At 44.1% G+C, this 27,174-nt stretch overlaps 1 long non-coding RNA gene across 1 annotated transcript; it reads left to right on the top strand.

The window, feature by feature from the left end:
* The first annotated feature begins 13,462 nt into the window (after window positions 1-13,462).
* LOC120388919 lies at window positions 13,463-17,074 on the top strand. Its single transcript, XR_005590676.1, has 4 exons — window positions 13,463-13,487; window positions 14,062-14,082; window positions 16,458-16,478; window positions 16,930-17,074. It is a non-coding gene; the product is annotated as an uncharacterized LOC120388919 (long non-coding RNA).
* The last annotated feature ends 10,100 nt before the right edge of the window (window positions 17,075-27,174 follow it).

The raw sequence follows: 27,174 nt of genomic DNA, 5'->3' as shown, positions 1-27,174 counted from the left end.
CCTAGCCCCCCAAAAAACCCCAAAATATTCCAGCTGAAATGAGTTTTCATTTCAAAATGTAAGGTAAATACACTAAACATGGGTTAAAAAGGAAGATAAGGTCAAAATTGAAATGAAACATTTCAAAATTATTGAAGCAAAATATTTCAGTTGACCTGAGCTGAATATTTTGGTTTGGTTTTGGCTTTTTGTTATGTAAATATTTTCAAGATTTTGTCCCCATTGAAGTGGGAAAAACATCAAACTCTTGAAAATGTTCCAGGAATGGGAAAAATATTTTCCACCCAACTCTAATTCAAAACTCTGCACTGACATGTGAAGGGTAACTCTTTGAACTCTCAAGCCACCTCCTAAACCCCTACATAATAACAGCATCTGATCCACACATAATCCTTGGGTAGGTTCCCTCTATAAAACCTGCCTACTTAGGGACACAATTTCTCCAGATCCTATCATGAGTGTGGAGGGACAGCACAAGAGGCCTTTTACCACTGTCCCTCCTCAGCACCGAAAGCCTCAACCCTTGGACTAGATTCAGTAACTGTCTCTGGGAAATGTCATAGTTGCAGTGCAGCCACCTGGTAAAAAGAACAGTAAAGGACTACATTGGTTTAGGGGGTCTCTGTAAAAGATACAATGTGGGGTAGCTGGCTCTAAGTCCCCTTCAGCAGTCTCTAGTGCAGAGGTTATGTTGCTTCAGGGCAGATGGGGCCATAGCTGGGGCATTCCTATAATCTGGCTATTCTCATATAGTGCAACCATGCAGAGGGGCTGTTATAATCAAAGTGCAATTTAGAGGAACTCTCAAGGCTGTTCTAAACTTCATCAGGGACTGATCCAGCAGCCATGGAATAGGTGGGGATATAAGCGAGTTTACACTTTTTAAATCTTTTGCCCATCTTGACATTGCTGAAGGCTGAAGTAATAAATTTCAAACTCATCAGGGTTATTCAAATTACTACACAAACTTAAGGGGCTGAGTTATTTTTATGAGTGAGGCTCAGATTTAAATCTTGATTTTGTTTGTGTACAAACAAATATAACATGAAATATTAGAGGTGATATTTTAAAAGGCACAAGTAGGAGATAGGCACCCAACTTCCAATTTCTTTCAATGGGACTGAGGCACTAAACTTTGTGCCTTTGAAAATCTCCCTCTAATTTTTATTGTATTTAATTGTCCTCAACTAATTTGGTCAATTACAGATGGTTAGAGACCTGATTTTGTATTTTCATTTAATCCATTATCAGAGAATTTTGCAACATCTCTAGATGATTTAGTCTGATTAAAGATTTGCTGATTTTTGCAGGATCACTCCTGGAGGAACATGGTAAGTGTCTATTGCTTCTTAAAATCTGAGAAGAGCTCTAAAATCAAAGGCATATTGATGTTGCTGTTACTTGAGAAATGTTTTCAGTCTATCTTTTGTTACAATGTGTCTGACAAAGTAACAAACTACACACAGGGAAGATAAATTTTAAGACTCCATCTCTTGAGTCTTAAAGAGACTCAAGAGATGTCTTTAAGGTGATATGATAGAGCTCCCATTGATTTCCCATGCACCACGGTACTGAGTGCTTGTGCTATTTATACTCACCTTACCACATGAGCTGGTTGAAAAGTCAAGGACTTTTTCCCCCTCAGAAAAACAAATCAATCAAAATAAAACATTCAATTCCAATCTCAATGAACATCTTCATTTTGGCTTAAAATTTCCTGACAAAAACAACAATACCCCGCCCTCCCCCATGTTATTTTCCTGAAAACATTGGAAAACATAATCCCAACTATGCATACAGAATGATGGGATCTAAACTAGCTGTTACCACTCAAGAAAAAGGTGTGGGACTCTTCCTCACATCCTCTGCACTTAAAATCAATGCAGAGAAAGCATTTAGCTTCTCTGCAATGGCCTTATCTTTCATGAGTGCTTGTTTGTCACCTCGATCATCCACTGACACCATTGATTGTTCTGCAGGCTTCCCACTTCTAATGTACTTTAAAAAAATTGCTGTTAGTTTTTGAGTCTTTGGCTAGTTCCTCTTCAAATTCTTTTTTCAGCTGCCTAATGATACTTTCACACTTGACTTGCCCGAGTTTATGCTCCTTTCTATTTCCCTCAGTAGCATTTAACATCTGATTTGTAAAAGATACTTTTTTGCCTCTAACCACATCTTTTACGTTGTTGTTTAACCATGGTGCCTCTTTTTGGGTCCTCTTACTTTTTTTTCTCTCTCTCTTTTTTTTTAATTTGGACTATAGATTTAATTTGAGCCTCTATTATGGTGTTTTTAAAAGTTTTGATGCAGGTTGAAGGCATTTCAATTTTGTGACTCTACCTTTTAATTTCCATTTAACTAGATTCCTCTTTTTGGTGTAGTTCCCCTTTATGAGCTTCAATGCTACTGTGGTGGGCTTCTTTGGTGTTTCTCCCCCACAAGGAAGTTAAATTTAATGATATGATCACTATTACAAGGCAGTTCAGCTATATTCACCTCTTGGACCAGAACCTGTGCTCCACTTAGGACTAAATCAGGAATTGCCTCTCTCATTGTGAGTTCCAGGACTAGCTGCTTTAAGAAGCAGTCATTGACGATGTCAAAGAACTTTATCTCTACATGAGGTGACATGTACCCAGTCAACATGGGGATAGTTGAAATTCCCCATTATTACTGGGTTTTCTATTTTTGTAGCCTCTCTTATCTTCTGGAGCATTTCACAATCACCATCAAAATTCTGGCCAGGTGTTTGGTAGTATATCACTACTGCTATAATCTTATTATTCACACATGGAATTTCTATCCATAGACATTCTATGGTACAGTTTTATTCATTTAGGATTTTTATTGTATTTGACTCTATGCTTTCTTTCACACATAGTTCCACTCCCCTACCATCATGGCCTACTATATATTTTGTACCCTGGTATTATCATGTTCAATTGATTATCATAATTTAACCAAGCTTCTGTGATGTCTATTATATCAATATCCTTGTTTAACAACAGGCACTCAAATTCACCTATCTTAGTATTTAGACTTCTAGCTTCTGTATACTCACATAATAGAGATTGTCCCCTAACACTGGATATTGCTGTAACTATACAACCTGAGCACTGGATAATAAAAGATTCCATATGTACAAACCTGGTGTATGGTAACTCAGAATTCTCTGCTGCCAGCTAGCCTGTGCAGGAAAAACAGACCCATAAAGATGAACAGCTTCAGTTCTCCTGCAAAAAGGGACAGGCAACAGAAATGCTACACAGTGGGCTCTTCAACCCTGCTTCTTGTGGAGCACTTATGTGTTGCAGCTCTCCCTGCAACAACGAGGAAAGGGTGGATTGAATAGAGGAGTGCTCACCCTGTCTACAGACTGCATGGATCCTCTGGCTAAACTGAGTTGATGTGAGGCAAGCAGCATGCCACTGGAACAGCCCAGAACTCACTGCCACAAAGTATGATGGAGGGGAAAAAGCTTAGTAGGTTTCTAGGAAAGGATTATATCCTTACATGAATAGTAATATTTCTCAACCAGATGTCCCTAAAATTACTGTGGTTGCTTATATAGAAAACAGCTGTTAGGCTATTTGATTGCTATTCGGAGGAGAGGTGTCCATGGGATGATATCTCCATGAAGATGTGGACTGCACTATTAAAACGTTTTATAACCACTGATTAATAAAAATATCCAAAGTTACATTAGTTAGGATAAAAATGTACACAGAGTCTAAACCAGGGGTAGGCAACCTATGGCATGCACGCTGAAGGCGGCACGCGAGCTGAATTTCAACGGCACTCACACTGCCCGGGTCCTGGCCACTGGTCCTGGGTGCTCTGCGTTTTAATTTAATTTTAAAAGAAGCTTATTAAACATTTAAAAAAACATATTTACTTTACATACAACAATAGTTTAGTTATATATTATAGACTTACAGAAAGAGACCTTCTAAAAACGTTAAAATATATTACTGGCATGTGAAACCTTAAATTAGACTGAACAAATGAAGACTCGGCACACCACTTCTGAAAGGTTGCCGACCCCTGGTCTAAACCCTTTTGCTTCAGGGCAAAAGCTGACTGCTCACTGAAATTTGGGAAGAAAATTCCCATATGGGCATGTTTATTCCACATTTGCGTCCAACAGGGTTTCTTTCTTATACATTCCTCTGAAGCATCAGGTGCTGGCCACAGAATGGACCCCTTGTGTGAGCCAGTCTGGCAAGCCCTGGGTTGCTACATGTAAGCAGGGGAATAGTTCCACTCTTGTGGAGAACTTTCCTGGCTACCCAGGTGCAATCCACTAGTGAAAGGATCTGAGTCCTCATTCCTCTTACCTGGAGGCCTTCCTTATCTTGAGGACTCAGCTTCCATTCTCCTATGCAGCAGAGTCCTTGTAACCCCAAAAAGGCTGGGGCCAGTATTCCTGGGAAGCTCAACCCCCAATTTTGTTAAGGTCACTTAGGACAGGGACTGGGATGTCCTCACACCGGGGTGCTCTCTCCACACCAGATGCTTTCCTGACCTGCTTATCATTACATATAGTTCAAACCAAATACAATTCATTAAACAAGTGTAAGAAAAATATGGGAAAAATGGAAAAGGTTAAAGGAACAAGGGACCCCATCCTGTGGACATAGGGAATACCTTAAACAGCTGTCTGTTTACATAAGAAAAGTTCATAGTCCATTCTTCACAATCATAGAATCATAAAAGATTAGGGTTGGAAGAGACCTCAGGAGGTCATCCAATTCAACCCCCTCCTCGAAGCAGGGCCAAACCCAACTAAATCATCCCAGGCAGGGCTTTGTCAAGCCTGACCTTAAAAACCTCTAAGGAAGGAGATCCCACCACCTTCCTAGGTAACTCATTCCAGTGCTTCATCACCCTCCTAGAGAAATAGTTTTTCTTAATATACAATCTAGACCGCCACCACTGCATCTTAAGACAATTGCTCCTGCTTCTGTCATCTGCCACCCCTGACAACAGCCTACCTCCATCCTCTTTGGAACCCCCCTTCAGGTAGTTGAAGGCTGCTAACAAATCTTCTCTTTTGCAGACTAAATAAGCCCAGTTCCCTCAGCCTCTCCTCATTAGTCATGTGCCCTGGACCCCTAATAATTTTTGTTGCCCTCTGCTGGACTGTCTCCAATTTGTCCACATCCTTTCTGTAGTGAGGGGGGGTTCCAAAACTGGATGCAATACTCCAGATGTGGCCTCACCAGTGCTGAATAGAGGGGAATAATCACTTCCCTCAATCTGCTGGCAATGCTTCTACTAATGCAGCCTAATATGCTGTTAGCCTTCTTGACAATAAGGGCACACTGCTGAATAATATCCAGCTTCTCATCCACTGTAATCCCCAGTTCTTTTTTTGCAGAACTGCTGCTTAGCCAGTCGGTCTCCAGCCTGTAGCAGTGCATGGGATTCTTCTGTCCTAAGTGCAGGACTCTGGTTGAACCTCATCAGATTTATTTTGGACCAATCCTCCAATTTGTCTAGGTCACTCTGGACCCTATCCCTACCCTGCAGCATATCTACCTCTCCCCCCATCTTAGAGTCATCTGTGAACTTGCTGACGGTGCAATCCATCCCATCATCCAGATCATTAATAAAGATGTTGAACAAAACCGGCCCCAGGACAGACTCCTGGGGCACTCCGCTTGATACTGGCTGCCAACTGGACATCGAGCCATTGATCACTACCTATTGAGCCTGAAGATCTAACCAGATTTCTATCCACCTTATAGTCCATTCTTCCAAACCATACTTTAACTTGCTGTCAAAAATACTGCTAGAGACCATATCAAAAGCTTTGCTAATGTCAAAGAATATCACATCCACTGCTTTCCCCATATCCACAGAGCCAGGTATCTCATCGTAGAAGGCAATCAGGTTGGTCAGGCATGACTTGCCCTTGGTGAATCCATGTTGACTGTTTCTGATCACCTTCCTCTCCTCCAAGTGCTTCAAAATGGGTTCTCTGAGGACGTGTTCCATGATTTTTCCATGGACTGAGGTGAGGCTAACTATATATAAATGGATACTATATTTGCCTTTTTCCAATCATCCAAAACCACCTCCGATCACCGTAAGTTTTCAAAGATAATGTCCAATGGCTCGGCAATCACATACGCCAACTCTGTCAGCACCCTCGGATGCATTGCATCCAGCCACATGTACTTGTTCATGTCCAGCTCTTCTAAATAATCTAAATTTCCTCTACTTCTCTTTGCTGCAAGTTACCTCCCAATGGACCTATCCTGCAACCCCAGAATCAGACAAAAACACACACATATTAACAGAGCGCAGCTGAGAGGGCTGTGTTAATCAGCACTCCGAAGCTGACCCTTTATATGTCCCTGGACTCAATAGGCTTGGTCGAGCAGCACTTCCAAGCTGTCACCTTCATATGCCACATGCACTGCACTGGAATAGAGTATGCCTGAGCAGGTTGGGTAGAGCACCACTTCCAAGCTGTCACCCTCATATGTCCCAGGTTCAGCACGTCTCTATCCCCACTTTCACGTTACAATTGTTCTGGTAGTAACCCACTTGATGAGCAAACCCCACAGGATTTTTGGGTGCTGCAGGGATCTTTTAGCTTATGTACGAGAAGCATTGCTGTAGAGCGAATGAGGAAACCAAAAAACACCCACGAAGGGGTGAGAGAGAGAGAGGGAGAGAGAAGCAACCATCTTAATCATCAAAGTTATTTATTGCCAGGTAATAACCATAGGGGAGCCAAACAAACAAAACATTCATAATATTAAATCTAACTTAAACTTGATTACAAAAGTCATGTTTAGAAAACTATAACTTCACAAAAGTCAGGGTCAGAAGGCTATACTTAGAGGATTTATTACTCAAATTGGTCTGATAACTACTGAGCTGGGTGTGTGCAGGCATTAACATCTGGAGGAGCAATTCCCCCATCATGCAGTGCTTCCCTGCTTATTTGGTCCCAGAGTTCCATGTGGTTCTTGGGTTGGAATCTCTGTTCGCCATTCTGTATGCTAATGGAGATGCCTTCTTGTCCCATCTTCGATGCAAATGAGGCTAGAGGAGTTTCCTTTATCCTTTCATCCTTATCCCAGGTGTTTAGGTGTGTCTCCCACTGCCTTTTCATTGCTTTTTGTAAGTCTTTCTTCTGATTGGTTTTGGTTCAGGCAGAGGCTGGGGAGGGTGGGGAGGTCTTTCCTGAGTCAGACAGGCTGGGTACTGCGCCCTGGTTCCCCAAGAACACAATGCTGCTAGGTAACATAACCTTGCACATCCCTTGCGAGCTGCAACTCCAGTTGTGCTTTGGCCTTCTTGATTACACCCCTGCACACTTGAGCAATGTTTTTATACTCCCCCCTAGTCATCTTTCCAAGGTTCCACTTCTTATAAGCTTCTTTTTTTGTGTTTAAGCTCACTGAAGCTTTCTCCGTTAAGCTAAGCTGGTTGCTTACCATAGTCGCTATTCTTTCTGCACATCGGGATGGTTTGTTCCTGCACCCTCAATAAAGCTTCTTTAAAATACAGCCAGCTCTCCTGGACTCCTTTCTCCATCATATTAGCCTCCCAGGGGATCCTGCCCATCAGTTCCCTGAGGGAGTCAACATCTGCTTTTCTGAAGTCCAGGGTCCGTATTCTGCTACTCTCCTTTCTTCCTTTTCTTAGGCTCCTGAACTTGACCATCTCATGGTCACTGCTGCCCAGGTTCCCACCCACTTCTACTTTCCCTACCAATTCTTCCCTGTTTGTGAGCAGCAGGTCAAGTGGAGCATGACCCCTGGTTAGTTCTTCCTGCACTTGCACCTGAAAGTTGTCAAGACTCTTCAAGAACTTCCTGGATTATCTGTGCACTTCTGTATTGCTCTTCCAGCAGATGTCAGGGTGATTGAAGTCCCCCATCAGAACCAGGGCCTGTGGTCTGGAAACTTCTGTTAATTGTTTAAAGAAAGCCTCGTCTGCCTGATCCTCCTGGTCTGGTGGTCTATAGCAGACACTCACCACGACATCACCCTTGTGCTCTCACCTCTAAACTTAACCCAAAAATTCTCAACAGGCTTTTCTCCAGTTTCATATTGGACCTCTGAGCAATCATACTGCTCTCTTACATACAGTGCAACTCCTCCACCATTTCTCACCTGTCCTTCCTGAACAGTTTATACCCATTCATGACAAGTATTCCAGTCATGTGTTTTACCCTACCAGGTTTCTGTTATTCCAATCACATCATAGTTACTTGACTGTTCCAGGCCTTCCTATTCTTCCTGCTTGTTTCCCTAGCTTCTTGCATTTGTGTACAGGCACCTAAGATAACTATCTGATTGCCCTACTTTCTCAGTATGAATTATGAGGTCTCCCCTGTTGCACCCTCCTCCTTTCCTTTTGTTTCCTCACAGTAGCCCCTTTCCCCACTTGCCTCAGGGCTTAGGTCTCTATTCCCTGGCAAAACCTAGTTTAAAGTCCTCCTCATTAGTTTAAAGCCTGCCTGCGAAGATGCTCTTCCCTCTCTTCATTAGGTGGATCCCATCTCTTCCTAGCAATCCTTCTTCATGGAACAATATACCATGGTCAAAGAATCCAAAGTCGTCCCTCTGACACCACCTGTGCAACCACACATTTACTTCCACAATTCGATGGTCCCTACCTGGGCCTTTTTTATTCAACAGGGAGGATGGACAAGCACACAACTTGTGCTTCTTCCCAGAGCCACATAGTCTGCAGTGATCCACTCAAGGTCATTCTTGGCAGTGTCATTGGTGCCCATGTGGAGAAGTAGCTCTAGGACTCCCTTCCAGGCCCTGGCTGTGCTACGGTGACAAAATGGGTCAGACTCCTCTAGTGGTGATCACGACTTCAGGCACTTGGTGGCAGGACCATTCTCCCCACTAACAGCCCCCCCTGTTGGGCTCAAATCCCCACCCCCCTCCAAATCCAGCCTGAAAGACCTCATCTCTGGCAACATCTCCCTGTGCCCTTCCCAGCCACTTACTAAGCTTAGCTGTAATAGCTGGCCTTCCTTGTAAATTGGGCTGATTTGAAGCATTGGATTCTCCCCATTGGCCGTGGAGACTATCAGTCTCAGGATACTGATTTCACTTCAGCCCTTCCCCTTTCTTTTGGTATTGGAAGAGGGCCAACCAAACCCACTAAGTTTCAGGGCGTCCTTCTTACATATCAAATGCTGATGAGAGATTTTTTAAAATGCAGCAATTATATTTTATTCATTGTTAGATGAACTCATCAATCATATATAAAAGCACCATCTGTCTGCTCTTCCACTATCTGAAGTTACACAGGTTGAGTGAACCCATGATATTAAGGTGCTATGTGAGTATCTCACACACCACTTTTTCTCATCCTTCTATTAAAACAGTAGGTTACAGACTGTATGATAAATGGTGAGTTAATTTCATTTCCAGAAATGGTGCTGAAGCAGTGACTGTACAACCATCTGTTTTAAGATGTATCTCAGTTAATGACACTGTACTGAGCTGCACCAGAGAGAGCCATAAGATTTGAAACATGAAACAGGCTCTGAATTTATTTGCCCTCCACTTTCTCTACAATTTTCCACACTAAAACCTCAGATCTGAGCCTCCTTATTCCTTCCCTTACCTGAAGCTTTGGGGCTTTGAGATTGGGGTCCATATTTTGTGATTGAGACCCATTCTATCTGAAATATATCAACAAAGGAAAACACTACTGGCATGCCTGGTGCAAGCAGTTAGTTCAGGGGTTGGAAACCTTTGAGAAATGGTGCGCTAAGTCTTCATTTATTTACTGTAATTTAAGGTTTCGCATGCCAGGGGCTGGCGGCCGGAACCCCTGACTGGCAGCGGGCTGAGTGGGGCCGGCGGCTGGGACCCCGGCTGGCAGGGGCCGGCAGACAGAACCCCAGACTGGTAGTGGGGCGGCAGATGGAACCCCAGACTGGCAGCAGACTGAGCAGCTCAGCCTGCTGCCGGTCTGGAGTTCCGTCCACCAGCTCCTGGCACGTGAAACCTTAAATTACAATAAATTATGGGGCTTCCATCCATCCAGGCTGGCAGTGGGCTGAGCGGGGCTGGCAGTGGGCTGAGCGGGGCTGAACCTTTCAACCCGCTGCCGGTCTGGGGTTCCCTCTGCTGGCCTCTGCCAGGCGGGGTCCCGGCCGCTGGCCCTGCTCAGCCCGCTGCTGGCCTGGTGTTCCGTTCGGCTGGCAGCAGAGTGCCACTAAAAATCAGCTTGTGTGCCACTTTTGACCCTTAATCACCATGTCAGGCTGGCTGTCATCAGAGCTAGGGTTGTGCATGCAAGACAGAAGATTCACAGTCCTTCATGAGGCAGGGGTCCCTAAGAATATATCCCCACCTAGGGAGGGGATTACATAAAATGTTTTATCTCCATTTTGTATTTTCTTCTACAAACAAACTCAGCTTCTTTGAGTGAGAAAGGGAAGAGTGAGAGAAAGGATAGAAAGAAAAGACATAGATATTAAATGCTAAGGTATTTTCTGTCCAGTCTGCACTCTCATAAATTAGAAAGGTAAGAAGAGAAGACAAATAAACCTTTCCTTCTTGAGTTCTCTAGGACCCAGGACACTGAACTATATTATTAGTTCCTCTGGTTTTGAAAAGTAAATATTGGTTATGCTAAAACAGTGGATGGGAACCTGGGAGGCAGTGACCATGAGATGGTCGAGTTCAGGATCCTGACACAAGGAAAAAAGGAAAGCAGTAGAACAGAGACCCTGGACTTCAGAAAAGCAGACTTTGACTCCCTCAGGGAACTGATGGGCAAGGTCCCCTGGGAGAATAACATGACGGGGAAAGGAGTCGAGGAAAGCTGGCTGTATTTTAAAGAAACCTTATTGAGGTTGCAGGAACAAACCATCCCGATGTGTAGGAAGAAAAGTAAATATGGCAGGCGACCAGCTTGGCTTAACAGTGAAATCCTTACTCGTCTTAAACACAAAAAAACAGCTTACAAGAAGTGGAAGATTGGACAAATAACCAGGGAGGAGTATAAAAGTATTGCTCAGGCATGCAGGTGTGAAATTAGGAAGGCCAAATCACACTTGGAGTTGCAGCTAGCCGGAGATAAGAAGGGTTTCTTTAGGTATGTTAGCAACAAGAAGAAAGTCAAGGAAAGTGTGGGCCCCTTGCTGAATGAGGGAGGGAACCTAGTGACGGAGGATGTGGAGAAAGCTAGTGTACTCAATGCTTTTTTTGCCTCTGTCTTCACAGACAAGGTCAGCTCCCAGACAGCTGCACTCTGCAGCATGGTATGGGGAGGAGGTGACCAGCTCTCTGTGGAGAAAGAAGTAGCTCGGGACTATTTAGGAAAGCTGGACGAGCACAAGTCCATGGGGCCGGATGCGCTGCATCCGAGGATGCTAAAGGAGTTGGCCAATGAGATTGCAGAGCCATTGGCCATTATCTTTGAAAAATCATGGCGATCGGGGGAGGTCCCGGACGACTGGAAAAAAGCTAATGTAGTGCCCATCTTTAAAAAAGGGAAGAAGGAAGATCCAGGGAACTACAAGCCAGTCAGTCTCACCTCAGTCCCTGGAAAAATCATGGAACAGGTCCTCAAGGAATCAATCCTGAACCACTTAAAGGAGGGGAAAGTGATCAGGAACAGTCAGCATGGATTCACCAAGGGCAAGTCATGCCTGACTAACCTAATTGCCTTCTATGAGGAGATAACTGGCTCTGAGGATGAGGGGAAAGCAGTGGATGTGCTATTTCTGGACTTTAGCAAAGCTTTTGATACAGTCTCCCACAGTATTCTTGCCAGCAAGTTAAAGAAGTATGGGCTGGATGAATGGACGGTAAGGTGGATAGAAAACTGGCTAGATGGTCGGGCTCAACGGGTAGTGATCAATGGTTCCATGTCTAGTTGGCAGCCGGTATCAAGTGGAGTGCCCCAAGGGTCGGTGCTGGGGCCGGTTTTATTCAATATCTTCATTAACGATCTGGAGGATGGTGTGGACTGCACCCTTAGCACGTTTGCAGATGACACTAAACTGGGAGGAGTGGTTGATACGCTGGAGGGTAGGGATAGGATACAGAGGGACCTAGACAAATTAGAGGATTGGGCCAAAAGAAATATGATGAGGTTCAACAAGGACAAGTGCAGAGTGCTGCACTTAGGACGGAAGAATCCCATGCACTGTTACAGACTAGGGACCGACTGGCTGGGCAGCAGTTCTGCAGAAAAGGACCTAGGGGTTATGGTGGACGAGAAGCTGAATATGAGTCAACAGTGTGCCCTTGTTGCCAAGAAGGCTAATGGCATTTTGGCTTGTATAAGTAGGGGCATTTCCAGCAGATCGAGGGATGTGATCATTCCCCTCTACTCAGCACTGGTGAGACCTCATTTGGAGTACTGTGTCCAGTTTTGGGCCCCACACTACAAGAAGGATGTGGATAAATTGGAGAGAGTCCAGCGGAGGGCAACAAAAATGATTAGGGGGCTGGAGCACATGACTTATGAGGAGAGGCTGAGGGAACTGGGATTGTTTAGTCTGCAGAAGAGAAGAATGAGGGGGGATTTGATAGCTGCTTTCAACTACCTGAAAGGGGGTTCCAAAGAGGATGGATCTAGACTGTTCTCAGTGGTAGAAGATGACAGAACAAGGAGTAATGTTCACAAAACTGAGTGTCCTATACATTTTCTCTCTTGATTTTCATAGTTAATGCTAAGGTTTCAACTATGTATCATATTGGAAAATGTAGGCATAAAACAGAAAGGGCCATATTTTTTTTAAGTAATGAGGTATTGAAAATCCTTCATCTCTCCTGAGGAATTCATGCTGGAGCAGCATCTCTGCCTCCCATGCAGGGAGTTCAGGTACTTCTCAAATTCCTGCTCACTTGGCTCCATTGGCTGGCATGGAGAAGTACTTGGGATCACCCCATCCCACCCACTTCTGAATACCCACAGAGGTACCAGGCAGGAACATGGACTATAATTCTCATGGAGAGTCTGAATGGCCCTGGTTATAGATGTATTTTGGGTATCTGCAGGAATATCCTTAGCTGATAACAGTATTTACCTATTGTGTCCATTTCTGAAGAAAAGAACATTTCTATTTCAAATACCCCTGCTTGTAGCTCCACTAATTTCCATAGGAGCCATTTGTGCTTATCTGAGGGAGAGTTTGGCTCCTATGGGAATGCTTAAATATGCATCTTCTTTCTCAGAAAACTGTCAGGGAAAAAATGTCTAGTATTGATGGGATTGTCTGGTGGTTTCACACAAATACAATAAAATGAAATAAATAATTAAAATTAAAACATAAGAGAAAACCTCTATAATGGAAACAAATATTTCTGGAACTTTGTCTTCTTCCTTCCCCCTCCCTCAGCTTGGAAATGTCTTTTACTGACCAGGGATCATGTTTGTTTTTATAGATACCATTGATTTTGAGTCTGAAACTTCACAGAACCTGGGATTGATTTACAAAGCTGCTGAGAACCCACAACTCCAAATTAAATCAAGACGAGGTATAGGATCTCTGGACACAGGAGGTGTCTAATTACACATGGAAAATTTTATTAAAATTTTAAGTCCTAGATGTACAATTAAAGGGAGGTTACCTGCAATTCTGAATTGATCTTTTCATTTTACTTGGTTATACTATTAGCTTTTTCTACAAAACATTCTTTTTACTTTGTTGTCAGATTCCAAGGTTTTCTTCATCGTCTCTGTTTTAGTCCTCTCCTTTCTCATCTAAGAGATAATATAACAAGGAATGCAGTATAAAAATCTAGATAGCATCTGTTTTCCATAATATCTTTCCATTATTAAGATATTTTATCTATCTCCTAGCTCAGGTGAGGTTATTGGTATACTTTGTCCTGTGTCATGCCTCAAACACTTGCCTTAATGTTGGATTCCATAGTGCTTCAGGGTTAATTACATCAAGTTAAATTTAGGCTTTGAAGTTCTGACTGCTCATTTTTAACTGCTCAGTAAGAGTAACCATATTCATGCTCCACAGAAAAGTGGTGTTAGTAATGTTCAGTTGAATTTTGAAACATGGCTGCTTTGATTCTAACATTTGTTCTTCTCCCACAGGTGATCTCCAGGAAACAATGAGTAAGTTAATATTGGTTTGTGAATGTAACAGTTTGGGACTCACCACTGCGGAGCCTCCTGCTAGTCATTCTGGGAATTAGCTCTGTCCTTCCACAGGGCGCCCTCCTCTGGTGGTGTGTTGCTGCCATCACTTCTGCTCCAGACCTGTGTCACCTCAAGGATCGTGGCATCTTCTTCAGGACACAGCCCTGTGGCCACGCCCCATTCCATTATCCTACCCCCTCTGCATGGAGACCAACAGTCCTCAGTCCTTCCACTTGCCTCAGTGGCAAATAGCAGTCTTAGTCTAGCCACTTTGCACAGTGACAGGCTTCAGTCGATACTGGCCACTCCCCTCCATGGCAAGTGGGGGAAAGGGAGGTGGGGAGACCCGGGCTGGCCCAGTACTCCAGGTCCTGACCCAAGGACCTCTATGCAGCAGCCACATGCTGCATCTCCCTTCTACCCCTGACGTCTGTTATCCTGGGCCACTTCCCCATAGCCCTAGCACCTTCTCTGCCCCTGTATCAGGGCTTCAGTCTGTCAGCCAGTCAGGCTAGAGGTCCCTCTCACTCCCCTGACCCTGCCCAGCACTGCTCTATCTGAGGTGCTGCCCCCAGACACCGGTCCTTCTCCCTTACACTCCATGGAGACACTACCCTCTGCTTTGCTGAGCAGCCCTTTTAATATGGCCCTCCCTGGCCCGGATCGGCTGCTCCAACAAGCCTCCTCCTTACTGGGTGGCTCAGTAAGCCCTCTTCCCATTGGTTGGGGTTCTGCACAGCTTCTCTGAGGGCTGCTTTATCCCCCCCTGTCACCTGCCGCCCCACCACAGTGAACAATTTCACTTTCAGAGAAGCAGGCTGTGGGCTGAAACTAAGAACTGTGGATGTATTTGTCAGAGAGTCACAGTCTCAGTGCTCTGAAACCGCTCTGAATGAAGTCAGTCAGGACTCTAGTGCAGTGTCCCCCTTAGGGCACACTTTCACCAGGGCAAGAAGCCGCCTAGGCTTCAGCACTGCCTGGTCCTGACCTTGGAGCATTCAACACCACTGTTCACATGATGAGCTTCCCAGTGAGTCCACCTGGATGGGATATCTGGGGAAGGCTTACACACTCCCAAAGGACCATGGACCCCAGCTTCACAGTCAGAAGTGACTCTCAGCCAGTGATATAAAACAGAAGTTTATTAGTCTATGGGAACACAGCATAGAACAAATCTTAGTAGCACAGAAAGCCGGAAGTCACAGCAAAGTCCATCTTGTGGGGGAGTACCAGAGTCCTGGGCTCCCCTTCCCCCACCCCCAATGCTGCCTGAGTCCCAAAACCAGAAGACTGAACAGTTTCCACCAGTCCAGCCTGAGTCACACCCAGTGGCCTCGCCTACGGGCTTTGTCTCTTTCCTGTGCAAACAGGTCACCTGGTCTCTTTGTTCTCCAACACCTTTGAATGGCTCCTTGCAGAGGACAGGGCCTGGCCATCAGTTGCCAGGTTACAGAGTGTCGGCCATTCTCTGTGCCCAGGGAGCCAGTCGGCAGTCACTCCTGCCCCCTAGGGTCTCTTCAGCAATCACACGCCTTTATGCCACCACCTAGACACTTGAGTACATATAGGGGAAACTGAGGCATACATAGTATTCAGATAAAACATGAGGAACTTTCCCACTTCATCACAGTATTCTTCTCATTGTCCTTAAAAAAATATTTTTTATTTGAATGTCTCTCTCTTTATTTTTGTGGAAGATAATTCCTTGCAACCCAGGAATGGAATTCATGTATCTAGTTATTTTTCTTTCTCAAGCTAGTATGCTAAAAATCACAGTGTGGACACTGTGGCAAAGGCGACAGCTCAGTCTAGCCACCAAAGTACCCTCGTAGTATGTACTCAGGCAGATACCCTCAGGGCTAGTCTACACTGGCAATGTTAAAGCACTAGCTTTAACGTGGCTTGTGTAGTCGTGGCAGAGTGCTGGGAGAGAGCTCATCACTCCACGAGGGGCATTGCTCCCAGTGCTGGGAGCGTGGCTCCTAGCGCTGGTGCACTGTCTACACTGGCGCTTTACAGTGCTGAAACTTGCTGTGCTCATGTGGGTGTTTTTGCACACCCCTGAGCAAGAAAGTTGCAGCACTGTAAAGTGCCAATGTAGACAAGCCCTAAGACACCGCTTGGGCCTCTGTGGCCACACTGCTGTTTTTAGGCATTAACTGAAAGAGAGATGTCATGTGTATACCTACCCAGTCTGGGATTCAGACCTCCCAACTACGGTGTACACATACCCTGAGTGTCACAAAGGAAGTATAGCAGCACAGACAATCTGTCCATTACTTTAAAATGGGATGCTACAGTGTGTATTGCATATTGCAAGACTCGTATTATATTTTATTTCTGTTTTTCAGTTGAACTTCGGATACACAACGGTAGGTTTACTTTGATATTTGAGTTTATTGTTAATCGGACTGAGCACAAATTACTTACAGATTGTGGGTATAACTATAGTTCCGTGGACACACTGAACATTCAAGCCATTGTCAATAAGGTATTGCTGGTGATAGGTGGCTGGGGGAAGGGCATTTGTAAACAGGAGTCAGTGGGGTGTGGGCTGTGTCCAGTTTTGTGCAAGCCCAGGGCCTTGATTTTATTTAGGTATAGATTGTGAGCTGTTACTGGATCTAGGTGATGGATCTGGTGTGGTGTGTAGGAAAGTTGATGAATATGAAAACTGTCAGCTGATAACTGGGGAGGTCTACAGGGAGAATTCCTTCAGTAAGGTAAGGTAATACCTGTTTACCTAATTTCAAACTGAAATCACACTGTTCTTTTGCAGGCCAACTCACAAATGACAACAGTAAATTCTCTTTGATTTCTCAGGTGCCACTATCCTTCAGAAGAATGTCCTTAACCAAAACCAGACATTTCTACATTTCATTGTCTTTCCTCAATCATAGAAGATTCATGATTTCTTTTAAAACACATAACTGAACTGCTGAGGACTTTCTCTCCCATCAAGTTGATTCATTGCCATAGAATATTTGTACTTTTTTTCTCTCTTGCCTCAAATTGAAGGATTGATTTTTAAGCATCACTTTATCGTATACAGAGTCAATAATGCTGGACCTCGTCTTCCATTAATTTTCTCTTTGAGTGTATGCAGGAGGCTAACATAAGATATTCATGATGTTTACTTTTTCACGATGTAATACTTTTTCACAATATGATGTGTGTTATGAATTTGACAAATCATTTTGTGGGGATAAAATATATATCTATTGTACATGTCATGCACGACTGTGGGATAGTAACTTTATGAATTTCAACAAATGCTTTGTTTCATATTCTTGGCCACACTGTTGCTTCTTCATGCTGCTCTCACTACACAAATTCTCCTCCCCCACCACCCCTGTAAAAAGAATCTCAGTACTAGGGGATTTCCCTTCTACTGGGGAATGTTTCTGTGGTGTACAGCCAGTATATATGTCTCCATTTCCCCCTCCTTCTTGCCCAGTATAAAGGGGGTGGCCAGGAAGAAGTGGGCACAGCTCGCCATTCATACTATCTGCCTTCTGAAATAGGCATAGGATCTGTTGATAATGAGAACAATGTAGTGCATCCTTCAAGCTGCTCTATACTGTAAAGGGGGAATATCTGACTGAAGAGCCAGCTCAAAATTGGAGGGAATGATGAAAGCAGAACCTTTCATCACTCCTCCTCCCAAACCCTACCCCGAGCGTCCTTGAGCATTCTTTAGCCAGTAGTTCAGATCTCTTAATAACCTTCAGCCCACGGATTAGCGCATTCTGCTAAGAGGTGGGAAATCCAAGTTCAAACCCCTAATCCACCTCCGGCACGGGGCAAACTGGTTCTCCTCCATCCTGGGTGAGTGCTGTAACAACAGGCATGGTTAGAGATGGATTATGTATGTATGTAGGAGGATCTTGAGCTGAGAATGGCCACTGCTCCCTCTGTCCATTTCTGAAGAAAAATAATTCTGTTCCAACCAACCTTGTGTGCATTTCTACGGATTTTCCTATGAGCTATTTGTACATGTTCAAGGCAGGATGGAGTCCATTTGTGAATGCTTAAATATTGATTTTCTTTCTCGGGAAAACTGAAAGAAAATAATCATAAGTATTGATTGGATTGGCTGCTGGCTTCCCCTCCTGCCCTCCAACCACCCAATTAAATAAAATAAATCAGCAGTTAAATAAATAAGGAAAAAAACTAAGCAAAAAGCTCTATAATGAAAGAAAATTATGATTTCTTTCCCTAACTTTGTATTTTCTGAGTTCAGAAATGGCTATTACTACCTAGGGAATCACATTTTTTGTTATACTTGCCCTTGATTTTACATCTCTACCTTCAAAGAACATGGGCCTGATTTTCAGAGTTTTTGAGCACTCCCAACTCCCAATTAAGTCCACAGGAAATACAGATTCTCTGGACACGAGGGGTCTCAAAAGTAGGCTCTGCAAATTAGTGGTCGCTATTAAATATTTAACTTCAAGATGTGCAACAGGAAAAAGGGAATTCAGCTGAGACTCTGAGCAGACCTTTTCATTTTTCTTAGCTTTAATATGTTTGTTATTTTTTTCTATAAAACATGTTTCAACTTTGTCTCACATTCCAGTGTTTTCTGCATCTTTCCTTTTTAATATTGCTTCCTGTGTGTCATGTTCTCCCTCTCCCTCTCACTGTTTGAGTCCTCTCATTTATTATTCAACAAGCTAATAAAGTGATAAATATAATGTAAAAATCCAGATGGAATCTATTACCAGGGCTATCTTTTCACTATTAACTTTCTGTATTTATATGTATATATCACCCACCTATACCATGTGAAAACATTTGTGTCCTCTGTTTTGTCTCAAACCTCAAACAGTTGCCTTAAGGTTGCATTTCATAATGCTGCAGTGGTAGTTACGTTAAGTTAAATTTGGGTTTTGATCCTCTAACACTATTAGCTGCTCTGTAACAGTATTCACACTCCACAGAAATTCAGCTTAATTTTGTATCATGGCTGATTTGATTCCAACCTTCTTGGTATCCAGGAGAAATGGGAAAGACTTTGTCTTCCCCTACCTCCCTCTCAGCTCAGAAATGTCTCATACTGCCCAGGAATCACATTCTTTGTTATACTTTGCAATGATTTTGCATCTCCAACATCAGAGAGCTTGGGCCTGATTTTCAAAGCTGCTGAGCTCCCACAACTCCAAATAAAGTTAACAGGAGATGCAGGTTCTGTGGAGTCAAGAGGCCTCTATGTACACAGTGACAATCAGTGGCCTCTGTTGAAAATTTAAGTCCCAGTTGTGCAACAGCAAAAGGGATCTCAGCTTCAACTTTGAACAGACCTTTCCATTTTACTTACTTTTTATAATTCTGTCACTTTTCCTTAACAAAATCATTTTTTTCTCTTTTCTCACATTCCAATGTTTTCATCATCTTTTCCCCTCTACCTTTCCCCCAATATGCCAAGATCTCTCTCTCTCTGTCTCTTTTTTAGTCCTTTCATTACTCATCAAATGAGATCAAATAATGATGAATGCAATGCAATAGAATTGGTTTTCAAGGTATTCTTTTCCTTATTAAGATATTATATGCATCTATATCTCCCTGCCACCCCAGGTAGAATCCTTAATGCACTTTGTCCGGTGTCATGCTTCAAACACTTACCTTAGGGTATGTCTACACTTAAAAATGCTACACTGGCACAGCTGTGCCAGTGCAGAATCCATATTGCACTGCATCAGCGTATACACCACCTATCCCAACTGCAGGGATTCTTCCATTGACATATGTCATCCATCTCTCTAAGAGGCAGTAGTTGAGGGCTTGTCTACACTTACATTGCTATAGCATTTAGTGAAGATATTACTATGCCAACAGGAGAGCCTTCAGTGTAGGTACTCCCTGTCCCCAAGAGGCAGTAGGAATGTCAACAGAAGAAGCCACCCCCCCCATCGACATAAAACTGTCTACACCAGGGGATGGGTTGGTACAATGGCTTCACTTAGGGGTGTGAATTTTTCATACCTCTGAGTGAAGTAGTTATGCAGAAATAATTTTCTAGTCTATACTAGGCCTTAATGTTAGATTTCACTGCTACAGAGTAAGTTACATCATGATAAATTTGGGCTTTGAGCGTCTCAAACTTCATTTTTAGCTTCTCAGTAACCATACTCATGCTCCACAGAAAAGTTGTGTTAGTCACTTTCAGATGAATTGAGCAATGACTGCTTTGACTCTGATATTTTTTTCTTGTCCCATAGGTGATCTTCAGGAGAAATTGAGTAAGTTGGACTTGCTTTGCGAACAATTTCACTAACACAGGTGCAATTTCTGTTCAATTGCTGTATTCATCTCAATTCCCTTACAAAAGTCGGCCTTCATTTGAATGGTTCACTCTTTGGTTTTAATTTTTTTCCTTTCACAAATTTAATGAAGGGGATTCATGCATCCAGTTAATTTTCTGTCACAAGGCAGTGTGCTAAAAATAGCAGTGTGGACAGAGTGGCACAAGCAGCAGGTTGGGCTAGCCCAATGCCGCCTGACTCCCATGAACAGATAGCTTTAAATTAGGATGCACATATTGCATATTGAAAGGCTTTGTATTCTTTTAAACCAAATTTTATTTTTATGTTTTTAGGCAAGCTTAAAAAACAGGACATTAGATTTACTTTGAATTTTCAGTTTAGTTTTAACCAGATTGAGTACAAATCATTTAGAGATTGTTGATGTCACAATAGTTCCTTAGACAGACTGAGAGTTCAAGCCATTGTCAGAAAGGTGTCTGTGATAATGGGTGGCTGGGAGGAGAGCATTTGTAAACAGGAGTCAGTAGGGTGTGGGCTGGGTCTCCAATTTTATGAGTGAACAGTGCCTTTGTTTAGTCATGGAATGCAAGATTCTGAACTGATACTGAGTTTGGGTGATGTGTCAGGCTTGTGTAAAAAAGGGGATGAATGAGAAAAGCTGATGACTGGGGAAGACAGCTCCTTCAGTGAGGTAAGGTAATACCAGTTCATCCAATTTCTAATTGAAATTGCAGTGTTCTTTTTCAGACCAACTCCAGAATGAATGTGGCAAGTTCTCTTTGATTTCTCAACTGCTTCCTTCAGAAGAATGTTTTTAAATGAAAACAGATATTTTTTTCTTTTCATTGCCTTCGCTCAATCCAAGGAGAGCAAATTACTCAGCAGATTTCTTTTTAACCCCCTAACAGAACTGTGATAACTTTCTCTCCCACCAAGTTGATTCATCATCCTAGAATATTTGTATTTATTTTCTCTCTAGTCTAAAATTGAAGGAATGATTTTCAGAATCACTGTATAGTATGCACATTCAATATTCTCATGCCTCCTCTTCTGTTCATTTGACCTTTGAGTGTATGTAGGAGGCTAGCATAAAATGTCAATTGTGTTAATTTTTTCATGATATTGTGTGTTAGAAATTGGGAAAATAATTTTGAGTAGATAAAATTATACCTATTTTAAATATGCACAGTGATGTGGAACATTAGCTCTTTGAATGAAAAAAAAGTCTTCTCACCACTGGGAAAGTCCCTCTGCCTCTCCTCTCTGTCACTTCCTGTTCATGATGCTGTAGCTCTTCCTCGTGCTTTCACTGTTCCTTACAGTCCTCTTGTTCCTTCTCATGGTCCTCCAGCTCTTTCAGTCTCAGCTCCAATTCCATCTGTCTCAGCTCCACCAACGGGGAACCCTGTGAATATCCCCTGATGGCTGGGATGTGGATCTTAGCAACACCCAGCTGTCTCTCCAACTTCTCCCAGACCCTCTTGCAGCCCCATTTGGGTCAGGAATCTGCTTCTTAGAGTGATCATCATTCTACAGCTGTGCATTCAGCTTCACTTTGGTGAACTTTCCAATGCATAACCCTCTCCCTCTGCTCAAGTCTACAATGTCCTTCTTAAGGAGACAGTTATACATCATTTTCCGCTGTTCCCTCTAATTTCTCTTTGCTTTACTGCTCTCAGTCACTCACTGCAGGATGCTCCTGGTGCCCTCAACAGCCAACCGTCCACCGGGTGCTCATCTCAACTCTGACACCAGCTGTCAAAGTCACAATCAGTGCTCTGAAAGTGCTCTGAATGAAGTCAGTCAGGACTCCAGTGGAGTGTGTCTCCCCTCATGGCACACTAGAAGTCACCCCCTTTATAGCACTCATCACCATGTATTCTTTAACAGGTTTCCATGCCCCATTTAGGGTTTACGTCCCACCCCCAGTTTCCATTTTCAGACATGTACAGGTTTGGCATCGTTGGCCATTTTGAAAAATATAACATTTAAAAGAGTTATTTTGAAGTACTAAAAGAGAAAAATCCTTTTTTGTTAAAACTTAAAAGCTTTTAAGAAAAATAAAAGTTATTTTGAAATAAAAGAGAAAGATATCAAGGTAAAAAAAGAATGTTAGGTTAAGAGAAAGCACATGGCAGAAAACAAAAGATTTAAAAATTAGCTAGAGCATCTGGGTTCAGTGACACATGGCTGTGTGAAAGAGGTACAGCATAGAAAACAGCAGCAAGAAAGAGAAAGATCCCTTTTTGTTAGTGAGATGGGTAAGGTATAGAAAACAGCAAGAGAGAGAAAGATCCTTTTTGGTTAGTGAGCAGAACACATGATTAGTGAGAAAGGTAAAGTATAGAAAGCAGCAGCAAGAGCCAAGCAGCAAGCTTACCCAGCGCCTGGCCCTAGGGAAATGAAAACTATACTGGAGGCTGTGACCATTGGAAGCAAACCCTACGGGACAAATCAGAAGCTATTCAACAGCTCACCAGCCACCTCCTCTGTCCCCTCCCATCCCGAACCCTCAATGTAACTGACTAATTCTTATCTAAAAAGCAGCCCCGAACCCCGTTTTCTGACAATTCTGCTCCAGCTGACTCTGTGTGCCTCTCCACTGATTTTCACAGAAGCCATTTTTGAGCATCATTGACTGGTCTTTAGCCACAAAACAGTTTAACACTTTATCTCACATTGTAATGTTTTCAACATCTTTCTCCTTTAATCTTGCTATCTATCTCCCTGTCTCTGTTTTAGTCCTCTCATCCTATGAGATAATATAATGATGAATATTGTGTAACAATCAAGATGGATTCATTTTTAAGGCTTTTTTCATTTTGAAGGTGATCTATCTATCTATCAATCTATCTGTCTAGCTCACCCTCGCATACCATGTCAGACTATTAATGCACTTTGTCCTGTCTCTTACCTCAGAAAAATGTCTTAATGTTGGCTTTCATAGTCCTGATGGGCAAGTTAAATTTGGGCTTTGATCTTCTGACACCTCACTTTTAACTGCTCAGTAACTATATTTGTCCTTAGTTACACCCAAGTCCAACTCTACCTGAAACCCTGGGTACTGACTCGGTCAGTTAGCCCAAGCCTTTGTCAGTGACTGCTGCCATCATACTGCAATATTTAAGCAGAAGCTCGAGAAGTGTTGTTGTGTATACATACATCCAAGCTGAGAATCGCATCTTCCAGCTTCTGTGTAGACATGCCCTGGATTTCACAAAGAAAGTTTAGCAATGCAAAGAATTGGTCCATTAGTGTAAATTAGGATGCTACAGTGCATATTACGTACTTCAAAATTTGTGTTTTGAATATGTTTTTCATTTTTCAGAGAAGCTACAGCATGAGAACGGTAGGTTCACTTTGATTTTTTTTGTTTAGTGTTAATCAGAGAGAATGCAAATTGCTTGTATTTTGTTGGTATCACAATACTTCTTTCGAGAGACTCAGGCCTGGTCTACACTAGGACTTTTATTCGAATTTAGCAGCGTTAATTCGAACTAACCGCTCAACCGTCCACACCAGGAAGCCATTTAATTCGAACTAGAGGGCTCTTTAGTTCGAATGGGGTACTCTATCCCGGTAGGTGGAGTAACGCTAAATTCAACATGGCTAGCTCGAATTAGGCTAGGTGTGGATGCAAATCGAACTTAGTAGCTCCGGGAGCTATCCCACACTGCACCACTCTGTTGACGCTCTGGACAGCAGTCCGAGCTTGGATTCTCTGGCCAGCCACACAGGAAATGACCCGGGAAAATTTGAATTCATTTTCCTGTCTGGGCACTTTGAATCTGACGTCCTGGTTGGACATCGGGGCGAGCTCCGCAGCACCTGCAACGATGCAGAGCTCTCCAGCAGAGGAGTCCGGGCAATCCCAGAATAGAAAGAGGGCCCCAGCATGGACTGACCGGGAAGTCATGGATCTGATCGCTGTGTGGGGCGAGGAGTCTGTGCTCTCGGAGCTGCGCTCCAGCAAGCGGAATGCAAAGACCTTCGAGAAGCTCTCGAAAGCCATGAAAGACAAAGGATACAGCCGGGATGCAATGTAGTGCCGCGTGAAAGTCAAGGACCTAAGACAAGGGTATCAAAAAGTCAGAGCAGCAAACGGACGCTCCGGAGCCAAGCCCCAGACATGCCGCTTCTACGAGGCACTGCATGCCATTCTAGGTGGGTCTGCCACCACTGCCCCACCAGTGACGGTGGACTCCGAGGATGGAATAGTGTACGGGGACAGTTCCTCCTCGATGTTCGGTGATGGGAAAGATGAGGAATGGTCTTTGGAGGATGGCGCAGGCGACAGCGAACCCACTCCCGCTTTCCCTGACAGCCAGGATCTCTTCATCACCCTCACAGAGATCCCCTACCAACCGTCCCTGCCCGTTAACCCGGACTCAGAATCAGGGGAAGGATCAGGCGGTAAGTGCTACAAACAGGGAAACATTTATTTTTTAAGAAACAGGTATATAAAAAATAGAAATACTATATAAAAATTTTTAAATCTCAAACTATACAAATAGTAGGTCAACACATATAGGAATAGAGCAATAATCCTCTTGGGACAGTTCAAAAAAGCTCTCAGAGAGCAGCTCGAAAAGCCTCAGCAGCAGCTCGAAAAACCTGGGGAGAGGTGCCTTATTGGGTGCTCCGTGGAAGCACACTCTTCTGCGCCAGGCCATCCTAATGTAAAGGGGAATCGTCGCCTCGACAAGCATGGCAGCATATGGTCCTGGTCTGTGCAGGGCTTCTCTTAGCATCCGCTCTCTCTGACTCCGAGTGACACGCCTCAGGGTAATGTCGTTCTGGAAGTGCTGCATCTAATTAGGGGAATTAGTGTACTGTTACTATTGTGAATGGTAGACTTTTACTTTGCATAAGAATGACCCTCGCTTAACAGCCACGTGTTGGAGGCCACAGAGGAAAAGCATACAGTGATCTTTCCCGTGCACTGCCAGGAGGGGCTGGAAAAGGCTCAGACTTTATGCTTTCCAGATTGCCTTTAGCGGGAGGGCACAGCTATCCATTAACTGTTAAGCAGACTCTACTGTAAGGCTTACCAGGACTGGCTGCTAGATGGATTCAGCTGTCCCTCCCCGCTTGGCGTCTCTCCTGTGCAAGACCGCAACCACGGAAAGCGTATTCCGAAATCTCGAACTTGGCCTGAGATCTCGTGAGACTAGGTGCCCTGTATGGTCTTGTTCACAGAAACTGACTAGACTGTGTTCACTGTTCGCAAACATGTATCTGTTCAAGGAAATCACTTACTTTTTCCCATCACACAGCTTCGGCTCTTTCCCGGACTGCCCCGTCATCCACCTCGCATAGGCTGGCTAACATTAGGCGGCGAAAGAAAACGACTAGGGACGACATGTTCGCGGAACTGATGGCCTGCTCCACAGCCGAGGTGGCAGAGCAGAGACAGTGGAGGGAGACCCTGTGTCAGCAGCATTGCACACACATCGAACGGGAGGATAGGTGGCAGCAGGAAGACCAGCAGGCGACTCAAACGCTGCTTGGTCTAATGAGGGAGCAAACGGACACGCTCCGGCGCCTTGTAGATGTTCTGCAGGACCGCAGGCAGGAGGAGAGAGCCCCCCTGCACTGCATCTGCAACTGCCCTCCAACGCCAAGAAGTCCTGTCCCCCCCTCACCCAAAGTTACAAGAAGGAGGGGCGGTAGGGGCCGTGAGAACTGTCACTGCACCGCAGCAGAGCGCTAATGTACAAGACACCTCTCGCGCTCTAAATTTGTAGAAGTTCTTCCCTTACAGGATCACCCAGTCCCAAATCCAAGTTTCAACCCCCCACTGTGTATAACATTATTAAAAGCGGTTTGCTGTTACTCTCTGTTTCCGTCACGTTTCTCGTGTCAGAAGACTTTGTGTGTGTGTGGGGGGGGATTTTTAATTGCAGTGCATAGCCCACATTACCAGGGTACAGACTTGGGGGCAGGGTCAACTGCAGGGCACACACAGACTGCAGTCACTAGGCACCAGGGTCAGTCTGTGTAGTGTATGCTGCCCCGGGTCATTCGTTGATGTGTATGCTTGTCCAGGGTCCTGGCGCCTGCCATCCCCGAATGTAAACGCAGGCTTCCCTTACCATGCACTTCAACCGTAGCCACGAGCCTCTCCGCTGCCCTGAGTCCCAAAAAGAGCCCTCATCCAGGGACAGATACTCACCCGTCCCCCACACCCCTCACCCCTTCCAACGCCCAAACCCACAGCCCACAGCCATCATGCAAACCCCTATCCAAAGACGGCACCCCTCGCCCCTTCCTGCAAACCCACCCATTCCTGCAAACCCACCCGTACATGCACAATCACTGTAAACCATCCCCCACCCCACAGACCTATGTAGGAGCAGGAGGCTGTTCGTCCTGTATTGGACAAGCGGTCTGTACATCAGTGCACACCGAACCCAGCACAGTATGCTTCCATGTTTCAACCCAGGAACAGAAATGCAAAGTCAACGAAAGATTTATTATTAATTACTGTTACATTTCATTAGTTTTAAAACGTGCTTTGGAAGTGGGGGAAACTTGGAGAACCAGGTTTGTGAGCTCAGATCTAACTCGACACATACAAACACAGGCCCATGATCAGGCTCTCTTAAAATCAAGTGGACAGTCACAGGTTACCCTGCTCTGCGAGGAAACTAGCTTTCAAAGCCTCCCGGATGCACAGCGCTTCCCGCTGGGATATTCTCTCAGCACGGGTGTCTGGCTGATCGTAAACAGCAGCCAGGCGATTTGCCTCAACCTCCCATCCGGCCAAAAAGGTCTCGCCCTTGCTCTCACACAGATTGTG

The sequence above is a fragment of the Mauremys reevesii genome, linkage group 22 (assembly GCF_016161935.1).
Source record: "Mauremys reevesii isolate NIE-2019 linkage group 22, ASM1616193v1, whole genome shotgun sequence".
In the NCBI taxonomy this organism is placed as follows: domain Eukaryota; kingdom Metazoa; phylum Chordata; order Testudines; family Geoemydidae; genus Mauremys; species Mauremys reevesii.
Note: the sequence above shows the minus strand (reverse complement) of the source record. Positions and strands in the feature narration are given on the sequence as shown.